Source organism: Lagenorhynchus albirostris, chromosome 17, assembly GCF_949774975.1.
Source record: "Lagenorhynchus albirostris chromosome 17, mLagAlb1.1, whole genome shotgun sequence".
NCBI lineage: Eukaryota > Metazoa > Chordata > Mammalia > Artiodactyla > Delphinidae > Lagenorhynchus > Lagenorhynchus albirostris.
Genome location: NC_083111.1, coordinates 26,143,448 through 26,160,313, shown reverse-complemented (window position 1 = coordinate 26,160,313; position 16,866 = coordinate 26,143,448). Strand labels below are relative to the sequence as shown.

Here is a 16,866-nt window from a genome sequence, read left to right as displayed (position 1 = left end):
TACTAATGCATGAGATGCATTCCATAACCCAACTGTATATATAGAACAATTTTACCCTCCAATCTAAATTCTTGGTAAGCAACTTGCATAAAGCTGCATTAATTTTCTCCTTTCCCCATAAAACCCTCTACCCATCTTCCTCTGGTAGGATACTGTTCTGGGTTTCTCCATAATCTATAACCCTCAAATTGAAATTCTAAGAATCCAGATAAACTGTCTTTTTGCCTCTTTATAGTCTGTAGTTCTTTCTGTTGATGAAAGAAATATCAAAAGAACCTAAACTAGACTGTTCTTTTCCACATGTTTCATAAATTATATTGGATGATTGAAAAAAATTGGACCTCGATACTCAAAATAATGATATTTAAAAAGGAAGATGTTAAAGGGCATATATGGAACTGAGAGTTCCATGCATCTTCAAAGTGGTAAAAAGTTAATATAAATCAGTGGCTATATGTCATATATGTATATTGTGATAATCAGAGCATTCACTATATAATCTATACAATGAGAGACATCAAAAACACTATAAACATAGATAGAATTCTAGAAAATATCAAATAACTATAGAAAGACAAGAAAAGAAAAGTAGAGAATGAGGCCACATAAAACAAATAAAAAATAAACAATAAAATGGCAGACTTAAGTGCTAACATAGCCATAATTTACTTAAATGTAAGTTCTCTGGCAGTAACAAAATCAAACTAGAAATAAATGACAGAATACAATAGGATAATCTCAAGACATTTAGAAATTAAACAGTACACTACTAGTAAATTTGTAAAGAAAAGTTTCAAAGGAAATTTAAAACCACATAAACTGAACAAAAAAGAAAATAAAAAGTAATGTGTAATGCAGCTAAAGTAGTTCTAAAGAGGGAAATCTATAGCAATAAATGCTTACATTAGAAACAAATACATATTTTAAATCAATAATCTAAGTTTCAACCCTAAAAAAAATAGAAAAGGAAGAGCAAAATAAATCCAAGGCAAGCAGAAGAAAGGAAATAATAAAGATTAAAAACAATAAAATTAAAAATAAGAAAATAGAAAAATTGATAAAAACAAAAAGCTAATTCTTTTAGAAAAAAATCAATAAAATTGACAAGACTCTGCCAAGACAAACAGTAATAGAAAGAAGATGTGACATTAAGAGTGATGTAGATCACCAGTATTGAGTGAAATAGAAGATATAACTACAAATCCTACAGCCATTACACAGATAGTGAAGGAATACTGGGAAAAATTTTATACTCATAAATTTGACGCCTTAGGAAAAAATGATTATGTCCTCAAAATCCACAAACTACCAAATTCAATAAAGATGTTATAGGCAATATAAGTAGCCCTATAACCATTAAAAATTTTAATCTGTAATTTAAATACTCCTAAAAATAAATCCCAGATTCAGTTGGTTTTACTGGCCAAAACTATCAAACATTTAAAACAGAAATTATCAATACAATAATTGTATGCAATCTCTTCAAGAAAATAGAAGAGGATGGAAAACTTCCCAATTCATTTTATGAGGTCAGTATTACTGCTCTACTAAAACCAGACAAAGGCAGCACACAAAAAAATACAGACCAATATCTCATATGAATTTATATGCAAAATCCTCAACAAAATACTAGCAAACAGAATCCAGCAATGTATAAAAGAGAATAATACAGATGGTCAGAAATGCAATGCTTATTCAACATTCAAGAACCAAACATAATTTATTGTATCAATAAGACAGAAGAAAGATCATGTGATTTTATTAATTGATATAGAAAAACATTTGACAAATTGCAATACCCATTCATTAAAGAAAAAAAAACTTGACAATTACCAATAGAAGGGAATTACCTAAATTCAATAAAAAATGTTTAAAAAAATCCTGCTGCTAATAACATACTTAATGGTAAAATTTTGCATGCTTTCCTCCTAAGATCAGGAATAAACTAAGAATGTCCACTCTCATCACTTTTATTCAAACTTTTATCCACTTCGGTAGGACAAAAATAAAATAAAAGGCATACAGATTGAAAAGGAAGAAATTAAACTCTTTGTATTTGAAAATGACATGATTGTGTATGTAGAAAATCCACAAAAAAAATGCAAAAATTATCCTAGAACTTTTAATAAGTGAGTTTAGCAGGGTTTTGGGATATAAAATCAACATACAAATATCAATTGCATTTTTACCTACTAAGAATGAAATAAGAATTTTTAAAACAAAATGTTATTTGCTATCACTCCAATAAAATAAAAGACTTAGGTATTCAGTTAGGAAAATATTTAAGAATCTCTCTGCATGCTGAAAATTACAAAATGGAGATGAAAGAAATACAGGAAACCTAAATAAATGGAGGGAAACATTGTGGTCATAGATTGGAAGTTTCAACATAGTAAACATGTCACTTGATCTATGTGTCTAATGCAATTTCTACCAATACCCCCATAAGATTTTTTTCATCGACATGTGTAAGCTTATTTCAAAATTTACATAGAAAGGCACAGGCCATAATACAGTTAAATCAGTTTTGACAAAGAAGAATAAGGTGGGGGGACTCACTCTACCTGATATTAAGCCTTTCTATATAACTACAGTGTCATTTGTAATGACAAAATTATAGACGTGGTAAACAAATTTGTGGTTGCTAGGAATTAAGGATGTGGTATGTGGTTGGGAGGTGAGGTGGAAGTAGTTACAAAAGGGCAACAGGAAGGATCCTGTGATGTTACCACTGTTTAGAATATTGACTCTAGCAGTGAATACATGAACCTAAACATGTGATTCAATTCTATAGAATTTAATTAACATGCACATGATTGCAAGTGAAACTGAGGAAATCTGAATAACATTGTTGGATTGTATTTATGTCTGTATACTGATTGTGATATATTACAGATATGTAAAATATTACCTTTGGAGAAATTGGGCAATTTGTGCAAGAGATCTCTCTGTATTTTTTTTTACAACTGTGTGTGAATCTATAGTTATCTTGATTAAAAATTCAGTTAAAAATATGATAAAACCTCACTGTAAGACCTGGAACAAGAAGGAATTCAAAAGAGCTTCTTGTATTACCTGCTTAGCTCCATCTTGTTCACTGTTTTAGAGTGAATATTCACTGAATTAAAACCTCTTGAGGGTAAGTCCATGCCTAATTCCTCTCTGTACCACTAAATCTGGCATAGAGTTTGTCACACAGCAAGTGCTCAAGGAATGTTTAATAAATAAATGAATGAAGCAGAAAAACAAACCTGTGAACATTCATTCACTTTACCCTCATTTTATTGTATGAATTATTCAGAGCTTTTCTAAGGATCAGGAAAAAATATTGAAATTTAACTTAACTTCTTAGAAATCATGTGCCAATAAGTAAACCTTAAAATTCCTTTTCGTTTAGCTCAAAGAAGATGAAATTGTGAATAAAGGAATTTACTCCAAATCCACACTCATTTCTCTAGTGTTTATTTCATCAGTAAATATTTACCAAGGGTAATCTGCAAATTTGTTACCTGATAATTAACCACGTCTTAATTCAGGCACTTGTTAATTTATTATCCCATTTGGACTCATTTAAGGGAGAGGAATCAAAAAATAATTATAATTTGGTATTTGATAACTAATGGATCCTTGTCTTGGTGATTCACACCTTAACTTGAGACTCTAAAAAAGAATATTTTGATGAATATGCATAATTTTCTGTGTGAAACAGGAAAAAGATGGGGAGGGGCATATTTTGCTCCTTTTTTGTCCACTCTCCTATTAAAAAGGTGAAATAGAATGATTGAATTGTTCCATTCAGATAAAGATAACATAACTAAAAAAAAAAGGCAAATCATAATCAGTATCTCAGAATTCCTGGCTGATAAGAAGTGTAAGGTACCCTATATCAGTTGACAGAGAAGATAGTATTAGTTGGCCCTACTTAGTTCTGCTCCTCTGAAGCTGGCCTTTGTGGACCAGGAGATATTTTATTTGCTATAATAATGACCCTTTCTTAATCTTCATTAAGAGACAAAATCTAAATCTTCTGGCCAAATGAAATGAGGAACTTGCCTTACTTCACCCAGCAGATCACTCTCTTGGTGAGAAATAGGTAAACCGGATTTGTTGAGGAAGAATCATAATGTGCATACAGTTGCTCATAAAGTGTTTGTAACCAATTTACTTAGAATACTTTCAAGCCACAAATAAAAGTAAGCCTAGAAGGACATTTAAGGTGTAGAAATATATGTATTTTCCCAAAGAAAAAACAATTAGTAATTAAGATATTTCAATCCCACTGGTCTAACTCCATTCTTATGCTGTATATATGACAACCTTATATTTAAAATAAAATTTTAATCAATTACATTAAAATCACCTGTTATACTTATTTTACTACATTGATTCTGAGTCACCTGAAGACTCACTGAACTTGTGCTTTGGCTTTGTGTTGTTTTGCTCTCATTGTATGTGTTGATAGTACGTGTGGTTTCAGGAACTTGCAAGAAAAAAGCCCAGCCAGAAAGAATCTTGAGAACTAACCTCAGAACCACTGCTATTTTATTTTTTGCTATGATGTTTCCTTAGCAAGATACCTCTCTTCTAGAAAGGCAAGTTACATACTCATACGTACCACTCGTATTACCCATGATTATATCTTCTGCATGTTCACTAGCCTCTAAAGTTGCCCTAATAATTTTTAGGGAGAAGAGAAGAAAGGAAGGTAGAGGCATCTTTGCTCTTTCCAGATATTGGAGCCCTTTCATCTCACTCCCCTCTTCTTCAACAAAAAACAGACAAAGATGTCTCTCTGCTGCTAACAGATTCTGCCATGAAGTTTCCATTTCAGCGGCTTTTTGTTACACACTAATATAGATACTTTCTAGTATGATGTCCAAATATATACTTCAAGACACCCTTGAGGTTCTGAAGTACTTAAATCTTGTTTTGGGGCTCTGTGCATAAGGCAACAGTGTATCCAGTTCATTTTGAGGATGTTTATAAAGAGCCCTGTGTTAGAGAGATGTCCACAGCTCCCTGCACCACTTGGGTGACTCATGGGAGTGAGGTTCCATTCAATTATCCAGCAAATAGTATTGAGTGCCTACAGTGTGCCTGGGAATATATTAAGGACTTACAATGAAAGGATACATAAAACACTGCTGTTGTCCTCAAGGACCTGGCAGGTTTTATTGAGGAGACAAACAAGAAGACAAGGAAAATGCAGTGTAGAAATATGGGGAAACAAATAGCACTATGGGCATAAAAAGAAAGAGAGACAGAAAAGTCAGCTTCCAGGAGCAATAGCCAGAGGTTGGAATATAATTTGGGGCCTGATAATAAATAAGGAAGAGGGCACTGGTGTCTGGGCACATAACAATATTCTGAATGCTGTGCTAAATAGTATATACTTTATCTCGAGGTTAACATGAGCAATTTGAGGAGCTTTGTGATCTTATTTGCATATTTGCTAAAGAGTAGAAGCTGAAGAGACCAGTTCGGAGGATGTAGCAGTGAGGATAAGAAACGTCAGTCATTTCAAGAGCAATTAGTGAGGTACAATATATAGGACCTAATAATTAATAAGATTTGGTATATATGAGCAGCAAGAGCTAAGAAAAGAAACCCTAATTTTCTCTTGGGAATCCGAGGGGATTGTTGTGCCTTTTACTCAGATATGTAACCCTAGAAAAGACAGGTCACACAGGTGACACCGGAAAGAGAGCAGTCCTACAAAATGCCAGAGTACCCTGACCCAAATTCCAGAGGGTCCCTGTATAATCAGGAACATGCTTCACTAAACTACCCAATAAGAAAATGCAAGCTGGGAAGAATGCTTACTTTATAAAAACTCTAAGTAAAGAAGTTTAGAAAAATGGCTCAAAACAACTCATAACATAAAATTCCTGATTTTATCTACTAAAGTCACCAAATGACTTTTGAATAACTAACATGAAACATATTCTAAGATTCCTTCATGGGGATGACTGCTATTGTTCACTGATATCCATTTCATTTTTCTTTTTCGTCCAATGCACAGAGATCAGTTGCATTGCCCATTCTTCCTAAATAAGATCAAGGTCATAGGACTGAGTACTGGTCAGTGAAATGTTAGCAAAAATGAATCCAGGCCTGGGTCCATGAAAACCTGCTGTACACTATTCCCTTTCTCTCTTCACATTCCATAATGATCTTGAGCATCATGTACTAAAGATAGTGGTCCCACAGTATAGAAGGACCTGGAATACCTAAAAGACTACAGGAGCAGAGCCCTCCTGCCAATCACAGCCCCCCTGCCAATCACAATGAGCAAATGACTGGGTTAAACCATTGAGATTTGGGGGTTGTTTTAAACATTTTTAACATACCCCAACTGATAGCTTTGATACCAGGAATAGTGTCCTACTGAACAAAAATGTTGACTACGTGACATCCATTTTGTGATCAGAGACTGGACAGAGGAGAAACTGATTATCAAAGCTGGAAAATTGATAATCCATGTTACATTGGGGCAAAACTTTTCATGACACCATCACCTGCAACAGCCTGGAAGAAAGTCCATGCCAAGAGCTCTAGGGGAAATGGTTGAAAGAATTAAAACCTTAGTTTGTGTTGACAATTATTAGCTACACTTGGCAAGAAGGAGGTAAGTTCAGAGACTGTTAGACACAGTGAAATAGGAAAGAGAAAGGAAACCAGAGTAGAAAGTAGTGTGGGGATTTGTGGCCTTAAAGTCTTAGAAAAGTGTATGCGTTTAAGCAAAAGAAAAATACATTTGAGAAAACAGCAAAAGCATATTAAAATTCAGATTTTTAGTTTTCCACTCAAACTATAAAGCCTCAAGGTAGCAGCTATTAAATTACTAGAGATAAATGTTGGGCAAGGATGCAAAGAAGTGATGCAGATTTAAGTATTATGGCTATAGAAGTATTTATGTATGGTTATTGGTGCTGAGAACTGATTGAGAGTAGATCAGAAGCCCATTAAGTTCTGCGGCAGGGGGAATTACATTCTCAAAGGAACTATGAGTCCTGTTGCTAAAATTCTAACTATTTAAAAAAAAATGACATCATCCAAGAACCATTTCAAATGTGGTCAAAGAAGACTCACTGCTTTTCCTAAATATCAGTGCTAGGGTTCATGAAAAAAATGGAAAAGTGTTCCTTTCAAAGATTAGAAACAGAACTAATCAGAGAATATCCCCCACTGCCAATTCAGGGACCCAGTGCTCACCCCACAAGATCCTGGCAATTCTACTGAACTGCTGAAAATCTTCCCAATGCCTTCTCTCTAATTGTAAGATTTTAGCAGTTGTCCTATCCCTATTTACCATAGTATATTAGTGAGAATTGATGGGGGAGGGGGCGTGTTTTAGATCATAGGTTGATCACACCAAGATGAATTGCATTCTGACTTAGTAGTAAAAAGTACTGCACATTTTCCTAGAGATCTTGGACCATGGCTGAATGCAGCTACTAAGTGGTGGTATTTTAGGTTTTCTCCCTTGTAGAGGGGTGAATGCACTCTATAGATGGAATAAAAAATGAGATGTATATGTGGTTGCTCCAGAGTAGACTGCCAGAGACTGCTGGTGCTTGATCAAAACCATTTCCTCCTCTGATACGTGGACTGCTATTTGCCTGCTGTTTTCTCTTCCACTTTATGGTTAAGTTTAGAGGCTGGTGGTGCCAGAAGATGGATAGTATCTTGTCCTTGACTGCAAGGAGCTGAAATTCTTTTTAATCTACCTTGTAACATTAGTGAAGCTACTGTGAAGTTGCAATTGTATGTTATAGATATTAACCTATAATGATGAATGCATTCCTTTTTAGCAGCTTCCAGATCTCAACAACTAGACTGTGGTTTAACTATAAACTTTTTACAAATGTTATTGTCTTTTCATTTTCTGTTGCAGATTTCACTGATATGTTTGGTTAATCAATATTCAGAGATTTTCCCAAAAGAAAAGACATTGAAGAATGAGGTTAGTAATTTTTACATAATTATACATTAAATACCTAATTTGCCATTAATTACCAGAATAAGAATTGGCCAAATTAATATATGCCTTTAATTACATTAGGTAATTAAATTTCACAGTTTAAAATGATAATTGGTACATTATTCATGCAACACCCTTTTTGAAACTTGATCTTTTTAACTCAGAAGAAGAAGTATGGTATAGTTACAACAGAAAAACTTAACAGTGGCCTTCATCCTTGTCTTTGTCACTGAAAAATTTTGCCACTTTTGACAAGTAATTCCTCTTTAAGTATCAGGTTCTCACATATTAAAAAAAAGAAGTTAGAAATACCTATCTTTCATTTTTTTGTACAAGTCAGATAATTTAAGCAATAAAAATCTCTTAGCCTGATAAACACTAGGGGAAATATCTATATTCTTTCTATTATTCATTTTCCCAGTAATAGTTAATTATGAACCAAATTAACTTTTATAACAGCCATGCCCCCAAAATCAGAAGTGATGTTGACAAGTGTAAAATCACAGATAACAATCTGTCTGTTTAAAATATGATCTTTTTAGATCGGAAGAAAATGATTCACTCAGAATAAATTCTACCTATGGCATCAATGCTATATTTTGAATTAGCCCTAATACCCATAGACTTCACTAATTTGTATTCATTAAAATTTTTATTTTTTCTGCAATATTATTGAACACTTCTCTGTACTAGGGATTTTAGTATGGCTTTAAATATACATATGGGAGTCATCTTCCTAGAAGTGATGATCATCAAAAAAGAGAAAGGATGAGATCACTGAAGCAAGAAATGTATAAAGAAGAAAACAAAATAAAAATAGGCCATTTAGAGTCTAGTAATGAAAACAAGATTAAAGTTGGCAAAAAAAAGTGGGAGAAGTACAAAATAATACATTCTTACCAAAGCCAGAGCTTTAAGAGATTGGAATAAACAATAGTATTAAATATGGCAGAGATTTTATGGAGCATAAAAACTAAGAAAGATATTGAGAAGACCAATTGTATGAATGTTTCACAAATAAAATGACCTTTTTGAATAACATAAATTACATTTTAAAGTATGATACATCTTATCCTTCTTAAAACTTCTACTTTATCCTGAGATTTTCCCTAGCTCTTCTAGCTTACATTAAAAGTTCCATCTCAGTTAGAGTTTGTATTACTCCTAAAATAAGCCTACACTCCTGTTTCAGGATATTACAAACTTGGACTTTTTTTTTTTGACTCTCCTTTCTTACCACTTGTACATCTCTTGATTATTGCCCTATTAATTATTACTTTACAATTGCTAGAGTCATCTTACATTTGGACATGATAAAATCTGAACATTATTTCAATTGTTTCTGAAATCAGGGTTATTTCATCTTTGGTATGGACTTTATAAGTAACTTTTATAATCTGTCCTTCCTTTTCAAAATACAGATTCACATACTATCTCAGAATCATTTTATTTTTTCCCTTTCAAAGATAAGATAAATAAGGTAGGCAAAAAAACATTTCTCCTCTTATGATTAAGAAAAAACACCAATTATTAATTAAGATTATATTTATGTGAACATTGAAAACTTTTCATTGAGTTTTTGATCAAATGTATATAAAAAGTAAAAAATAAATCTAAGCTAAACTTATGAAAAGGGACATTCTCTAGCCTATATCTTCTTTTCCAATTCCTACTCCCAAGAAACAACTACTTTGAATGACATTTAGTTGATTGTTATCTTATTTACCTAATATTTTAAAATAACATGCTATTGCTAGGTTTTTTTTTCTTTTAGTTTTAATTGTCATCATAGCACTTCACATTATAGAAGATGAGGATTTAGCTTTCTCATATTATTACTCTTATACCCAGGAAAGTGAGGCTCTTGCCTTGGCCCTGTCCCTCAATGGGCTTTGGTGTCTAAGTGCTTTTCTTCTGCCTAGGACTTACCTGATCTGGCAGTGCCTCCCAGGTGGAGCACTTCAAGCTAGGACCAGGTCTCAAGTGGACACAGGTCCCAGTTTTTCATCTTCAGGATTCTTTCTCATCTAAATCTGTGTCTAGGGTCAATCAGATGTCCTAAAGTTTCAGGATTCATGTCTACAAGGATTTCCCAGGACCCCAAGGCCAGACCTAGTGGCACAGGGTACCCTGGAGTGTAGGTCATTCTTGCCAGATGATGTGCTATTTCTTTCTGAAAATCATGGGACTTTGGGCTGTGACACTACTATGATACACTGAAGTTTGATGACTCTCACGTAAAACATAGGATGCCCTCAGGATTCTGGACAACCAGTGCTAGAACCCTAGACTGGAGGATTGAAGGCAGCTTTGCTCTTGAGCTGTGTGTGAGTACCCATTTATCAGCTCTGGCCTATCTATGCTTAGACCCCAGTGCAACCTCTGGTTTAGAGCTCCTGAAAGAGTGCATGCATTATTTACCCTGTGGACCCCAGCAGTGAAACACAGGGTGGTCACCCCACACCCTCTTCATACTCTGCACCACAGGTCAGACATTCAGTTAGGAGTGGCCATTCTATATCTTCTGACAGTCTTTAAGAATGTCATTTGGCAATGTCAGCAGACTCTTCTGATTAATTTCTTTTCTTGTCTCCAAGCTATTGTGCTCTCATGAGTTGACTGTAAAATTTACTAAAAATGAAAAGCACAATCATTGCACCAAGAGGCCCACTCCTCCCTACGTCCATTGTCCCTTTGCCAGTCCTCCATACTGGTGGTAAGGTGGAAAACAATGGTGTCATCAATATTTAAAGAGATCTCATTCTAGGAAGGCAGTGATAGCTGAAAGAGTTCAAAAGAAGACTGTCAAGAACTGAGAAGGGTCAACATTTTATTCACTTTCAAGCTAATAAGTTAGTCTTTTACTATTTCAAGGATTGTGGAAAATAAAATAAGATGCCTGGGTCAGAGATAAAAGTCTTTTTTGTATATGGTTCAAAAAATGACAAACCAGATGATGGGTCAAAAAGTCAGCCAAGTAGCCTTCAACATAGCAATTTCCTTAGCACAGTTGATGAACTTTACTAAGAGCATTTCTTTTTCATTTTCTACCTCCTCACTACAGTCATATCATTCTTAGTTTTCTGTGTTACAGTCAAAATCATTAGTTTGTTGGTGGCTACTTCTGGAAATAGTGGTTCAAAATCTCTTCGCAGCAATTCCAGACATGTTTGGATTGCACACTCTACTCTGGCACTTTCAAAGTAAGTTTCTGCTCTGTTAATTTATTGCTCAAAGGTGCATCATTACCCTGAAATTCATTCACATATTGTGCCATAACAAACTCATGTCTTTCACTGGTTAAAGGTTCTGCTAGAATATCAGGTAAAGTTTATGAACTTGGCTTTTCTTCTGTGATGCAGTCCCATTGAGGTGACAATCAAAACCTATGTTCCCAGGAACCTGGAATCACTGATCCTGAGGTCCAAATGGTCCCATAGTTTCATCAGGCAAGACTGTTCGATAGCAGATATCTGTAGGTGCAGTGGCCACATGAGACTTATCAGAACCTGAAGATCCTGCAGCTGAAAGGGCTCTGGGATTGACAACCCTTTTAACTAAAGAGCAAAATCCTGGGTGATAGGAAACCAGTCCGGCTCTGTTATAGAGCACTTCACTCTTTATGACAGTCTCTAGGTCCATCCACATCTCTGCAAAGGGCACAATTTCATTCCTTTTTATGGCTGAGTAATATTCCATTGTATATATGTACCACATCTTCTTTATTCATTCCTCTGTTGATGCACATGTAGGTTGCTTCCATGTCCTGGCTATTATAAATAGTGCTGCTGTGAACATTGGGGTGCATGTATCTTTTGGAATTGTGGTTTTCTCAGGGTATATGCCCAGTAGTGGGATTGCTGGGTCATACAATAGTTCTATTTTTGTTTTTTAAGGAACCTCCATACTGTTCTCCATAGTGGCTGTATTGATTTACTTTCCCACCAACAGTGCGAAAGAGGGTTCCTTCTTCTTCACTCCCTCTCCAGCATTTAGTGTTTGTAGATTTTTTGAAAATATCCATTCTGATTGGTGTGAGGTGTTACCTCAGAAAGACAGATGAACGCTATCGCATTTAGGATCCTCTGTTGATGATCTTCACTACTGTAAACTGGTTCATCACAGTCTCTGGGGTACCCATGTGGTTGTAGGAAGCAACTTCACTAATGCAACACCAGACAACCATATTATGAAGAAATTAAGTGGAAACTAGCAGTAATGTCAACTTATTTGCTCCGCTATTTGTAACATTTGGGATGATCTATAAACATTTTCAAAGGCTTCAGTTTTTAAAATTTACTTCCTTGTAGGTATTTATTTCAACATTTATGAATTTACAATATTGGCAAGTGGTTTGTGATTTTCAAATTTCAAATGTTCATTCATATTATCATTAAATACATCATGAGCACATCCACATTGTAGAGAATGTGGTAACTAACATGTAATCAGGGTATGATTTCATACTGTTATTTTTCCCCTTAACTGGAAAAACCTGTTTTAATTATTTTTCTCCAAGAATAAATCATACATTTGGTTATCAGAAAATAATCTTTGTTACTCATAGCAGAGCAAGCAGCATGAGTATACAAATATTTATGTCAGTTCCCTGACTGATCTCCAATTTCTACTGGTTGTGCAAAGAAGAGCAGATGACACCTGTACACACAGGGATACAGACCTTTTATAACGGGCAATAAGCATCCATGCCCTTTGTCTGAAGAAAGACTATATTTGTATCTTAAGAGGTAGCAGAATAGTGGATTCTATTTCTATGTTATAAACTTTCAAACCATAAATTTAATATAAACAGAAAACAGAATATCATTTAGGTTTTCCTTCTGGATGAAACTTGCATTTGTGATCAACATTAAACAAGCTCAGTGATAATCTTTGGGAGAGTTATTGAAAGGCAGTGTTCCCTGGCAGAACTATAGATGACATAGTATCATGAGTAACAATAAGTCTGAAGACTTATTTTGGGGGAGGGAGGAGGTTCTCACTGATTTTTGAATCTGTGGCTTCATGTTGTTCATTGTTTTTTTTAACTTTCTCAGATAATACTTCTTCAAACTTGACTTCTGCCCCATTCTGTCCTCTTCTTGCACATCAATACATGTATATAGGGCTTTCTCCTGAGTATTTTCTGTTACTTTGTTTTCTGTGTCTTACACTCTTTTATTTTTCTTATTGCATTAGTATAAATATTTCATTCTGACCTAGTTTTGTTCACTAGTTTACTTTTATTGTACTAATCTAAACTGAAATATATCCTTTGAGTTCTTAGGTTCAGTTATAATTTATTTTTTTTAGTTGGGATTTTTTCTTGAATACACAAATTTGTCCTTTATATCCTTTGATAAAATGATCAGAGCTATTTTAATGTCAGTCTGATAATTCTAGTATTGTATTTTCCCATGTTATTCAACTATTTTTATTATTTTTGCTATTTTTATTTATGTCTTAAGTTCCATTGTACTACTAGTTATTTTTAATCTTGGTGGGACATTATGGCCCAACATTGTAGGAATGATTGAGGCCTTGGATAACATAATCTCCCTCTGGGAAGAATTTACATTGATTGTGATAGATAATTCTCATGACTTTTTTTTTAATTGAAGTATAGTTGATTTACAATATTGTGTTAGTTTAAGGTATATAGCACAGTGATTCAGTTATTTATTTATTTTTTTGCAGATTACATTTCATTACAGGTTATTAAAAGATACTGAATATAATTCGCTGTGCTATAGAGTAAATCTTTGCTGCTTATCTATTTTACACATAGTAGTTTGTATCTGCTAATCCCATACTCCTAATTAGTCCCTTTCCCTCTCTCTCCCCACTTTGGTAAACATAAATGTGTTTTCTACGTCTGTTAGTCTTTCTATTTTGTCTATAGATTCATTTGCACAGCTGTTAACCCTTCTAGACTTCAGACTATACTACAAAGCTACAGTAAGCAAAACAGAATGGTACTTGCACAAAAATAGACACACAAATCAATGGAAGAGATTAAAGAGCCCAGAAATAAACCCACACATCTGATGACTTTCTCCATACACCTCTTCTGCCTCTTCTCAGTCATAAAACTTTCTAATTCAGAAGAGGAGATGTGTACATACACAAACACACACACACACCTCTTTCATTAAAAATAAACCTGCCTGGGAAAACGTAAAAAAAAAAAAATAGAAAACTAATATAAAGAAAATTCTAAGCTTCCAAATGAGCAAAAGATCTTTTAAAAAGGTTGGAGAGGCAATAGAACATTTTACCACTACAAGAGAAAGTTAGAAAACAAAGAAATAATATAAAAAGTGGTGAATTATAAACACAAAATTTTATGATAGAAATAAGTGGATAAATTAGATATCAGCAAATACGGCCTCTACCTATACACATATACACAATGCAAAAAAGTCAAAATTTCATTATAAATTGAACAAATCCACTTATATAGTCATATTTTAATACATATTTCAGAACATAATAGTTGAATATAACAAGGTTATGTGAGATTTCATCTAGTTAATATAAAACACTTTTTTTTTTTTTTTTTTGTGGTACGCGGGCCTCTCACTGTTGTGGCCTCTCCCATTGCAGAGCGCAGGCTCCGGACGCCCAGGCTCAGCAGCCATGGCTCACAGGCCCAGCTGCTCCGCGGCATGTGGGATCCTTCCGGACTGGGGCATGATTCCATGTCCCCTGCATTGGCAGGCAGGCTCTCAACCACTGTGCCACCAGGGAAGCTCCATAAAACCTGTTTAATATTCTACACCTATAAGAGCAAATTCACATGCAATTAAATATAATTTATTAGTTTACAAACTGAATTTCAGATTCTTTCAAGGTAACAACATAATATAATCTCTGTTCCTTTAACCACAATCAAATTACAAGCATTGTAATAGATTTTATCATTGTTGTGCAATGTTATTTGTCCTTTCATGCAGGAGAGACTGAATCTCCTGGACTTATTTATTTATTTATTTATTTATTGTGGTAAGCATGCTTCTCACTATTGTGGCTTTTCCCACTGCAGAGCACAGGCTCCGTACGTGCAGGCTCAGTGGCCATGGCTCACGGGCCCAGCCACTCCGCGGCATCTTCCCAGACCGGGGCACGAACCCATGTCCCCTGCATTGGCAGGCAGACTCTCAACCACTGGGCCACCAGGGAAGCCCTCTCCTGGATTTCTGAATTCAACGTTTTGCCATTTGATTTACTTGGGTGAATTAAATGTGAATGGAAGCAATATGCAGACTGCAAATTTTGAGCATTGTTTTTAGCTTTATTGAAATCTACTTGACAGCAAACATTGTGTAAGTTTAAGGGGTACAATGTGATAATTCAGCACCCCATATATTGCAAAATTATTACCACAATAAGGTTTGTTAACACATCCATTACCGCACAAAAATACCTTTTTTAATGTGTAGTGTTTAGTCTCATACAAAAACATTTCTACAACCTTCAATTGTTGACTTTATCTTTTTGGAATAAGTTGCATAAGTTTTTAACATCAGTGCCAAGGAATTTAAGAAAGAGAGATTTATCCCAGGCTTTAGCAGATATTTAAAAATATAATACTCATTTAATATAAAAATATAATATTTTTCAGAGAAGAAGACACATTTCCAGCACCACCATCCCTTTTAAGTACTTATCAACCCATGATTGTTCCTAAGTTTTGCAGAAGGCTTATCAAATACAACACCAAAGTACATGCCACTTATTGATCTTAATATAATAATAAAGTCAAACAACTCTTTTTTTTCCCAAACAGTCATATTTATTTCCAGACTTCTCAGATTCTTTCTTATCTGGAGGATAAAAAACAAACAAACAGACAAAAAAAACAACTCCAAAGAAACAACTATCTCTTAGAGAAACAGATATTCACCAGCTTTGCTTTTTTTCCTATTAAACAGTAATGGTCACAGGGTTTTAGTCAATTATTAAAAATATTGCCAACAGTTTTCTAGTCACAATGTGTTCTGTTTGGTAAACCAAAATGGTTGTTACACTCTATCAAATTGTAAACTGAAAACAGAAAATATGCTTTGAAAGTGAGGAATACCAAAATATTGCGTGATTCCTAAAGGGTATAAATAGTGTGATTTACATTGCTTCATGAATGAAAGGTAATTTACTGATAAATATCAACATTTTGAGTAGTTTTAAAAGCACTGTACTAAAATTTAAAGTATGTATTTACTGAATAGTAAATTCAACTTGTGAAAAATAAAATCTAAAGGAAGTTAAAGGAGAGAAATATAAGAACACATGAAAACAATTCATGTCATTGTTCAACATTAATACATATATTTTCAATAATCAATTAACTAATAATGAATGAAGGTACTGACCCAGATTAGCTGTTCTTGCAAGTCAATTTTAGGAGTACTAACAACCTCAATTAAGGTTTTTCAGATAATTAAAGGATTAACCAAGAACTAATAACACCCTTTCAATTTATTTCACTCAACAGGAGGGATGGGTTACAGTTGGTTTTAAAGAAACTATTAGAGGCTGTTCTTGCCTCATCTATTTACAACCACAAAAAGAATAAAATATTTGATAGCAAAGATAGTTATAAAGTGTAAGAAATAGATGAAATACAGAACATTAATTGAATCCTGGATAAGGGAAAAGATTCTAAATTGTAATTAAAAAATGGAGTTCTTATAAAGTGTCAGGCTTCTTATTCTTAAATAAATGGAAAGTTTTAGAAAAAAAAATGTTACCAAAAGGAATGATCATACTAAAGAATCTTGGTTTACAAATTCAAAATTAGGGTATATATGGCCAGTATTATCCAAGGGAAAGAACTTATGAACTTGAGATACAAAAACTCTCTTCTTATTAAAGAAGTGCTC

The 16,866-nt window shown here is 34.1% G+C and overlaps 1 pseudogene; it reads right to left on the bottom strand.

Annotated features, from left to right (window-relative positions):
* Positions 1-10,848: 10,848 nt before the first annotated feature.
* LOC132507943 (methylmalonic aciduria and homocystinuria type D homolog, mitochondrial-like) lies at positions 10,849-13,074 on the bottom strand (annotated as a pseudogene).
* Between the last annotated feature and the right edge of the window lie 3,792 nt (positions 13,075-16,866).